General features: G+C 46.5%; 1 protein-coding gene across 5 annotated transcripts in view; it reads left to right on the forward strand.

Moving 5' to 3' along the window:
* ARHGAP44 (Rho GTPase activating protein 44) overlaps positions 1-1,457 on the forward strand; it is a 102,385-nt gene that overhangs the window by 49,657 nt on the left and 51,271 nt on the right. The window lies entirely within an intron of this gene.

Raw genomic sequence — 1,457 nt, forward strand, 5'->3', positions numbered from 1 at the left:
GCCTCCCGAGTAGCTGGGACTACAGGCGCCCGCCACCTCGTCCGGCTAGTTTTTTGTATTTTTTAGTAGAGACGGGGTTTCACTGTGTTAGCCAGGATGGTCTCGATTCCTTGACCTCATGATCCACCCACCTCGGCCTCCCAAAGTACTGGGATTACAGGCATGAGCCACTGCGCCTGGCCCTGCTGCTGCTATTACTACTACTTCTCCTTCTTTCTCCTCCTCCTCTTCATCTTCCTTCTCCTCCTCTTCTGCCTCTTCCTCTTGCTTAATAAGTTACCTAGTTTTAGGTAATTTTAAACGTTAAGGCTCTTAAACTTTTTTTTATCACAACTCTTTTATAGAGATCCTGAAAACACGATTGATAGATATATTAGAAAGTACTTTTTAAAAGCCACGTGTAAAAAATGTCTATGAGAAATTGTTTCTTTCTTTTTGAGACCGAGTCTTGCTCTGTCACCCAGGCTGGAGTGCAGTTGTGTAATCTCAGCTCACTGCAACTTCCACCTCCTGGGTTCAAGCGATTCTCCTGCCTCAGCCTCAGAGTAGCTGGGATTACAGGCATGTGCCACCATGCCTGGCTAATTTTTGTATTTTTAGTAGAGACGAGGTTTCACCATGTTGACCAGGCTGGTCTTGAACTCCTGACCTCAAGTGATCCGCCCACCTCGGCCTCCCAAAGTGCTGGGATTACAGGCATGAGCCACTGCACCTGGCCCAAGAAGTTCTTGATAAGTGTTGTTTTATTACTGTGTAAATCATTTCCTGGGAGATACATCTCATCTTTGGTTTCTTGCACAGACTGTTTTAATATCTTTCCTGCATCTTCCTTTGATCTGATTTGTCAATCAGTATTTATTTAGGGCATGCTGTACATGTTTTATTGAGCAAACTATGAGATAGTGAGATAGGAGACTATAAACATTGCGGGAGATGAGCATAGCATCCCTCAGTTAAGACTAATTCACGCAAAACAGTCTGTAAGTCTCTAAGGTAGACTCAGACAAAGTAAGGGCTGTGGATGAGAAGGAAGCCAGTGAGCGTGCGGGTGTATGTTGCATGCTTCCTGTAGGCCAGCCTGTTCTAGACGCTGGATATTCGAAAAGGAATGGGAATAAACGTATGTTTTTAGCACATTTTATGTGCCAGGCATTTGCATGTTTGTTATCAATTTTTTTCGCTTAGCTTAGCTTACCTTATGAGACAGGGTCTTGCTCTGTCACCCAGGCTGGAGTGCAGTGGTGCGATCTTGGCTCACTGCAACTTCTGCCTTCTGGGTTCATGCGATTCTCCTGCTTCAGCCTCCCAAATAGCTGGGATTACAGGCTCCCAGAGCCTGTAATGGAGTTTCAGCATGCTGGCCAGGCTGGTCCGGAACTCCTGACCTCAGGTGATGCGTCCGCCTCGGCCTCTCATAGTGCTGGGATTATAGGCGTGAGCCACTGCACCGTGCCTCA

The sequence above is a fragment of the Piliocolobus tephrosceles genome, chromosome 16 (genome assembly GCF_002776525.5).
Source record: "Piliocolobus tephrosceles isolate RC106 chromosome 16, ASM277652v3, whole genome shotgun sequence".
Lineage (NCBI taxonomy): Eukaryota > Metazoa > Chordata > Mammalia > Primates > Cercopithecidae > Piliocolobus > Piliocolobus tephrosceles.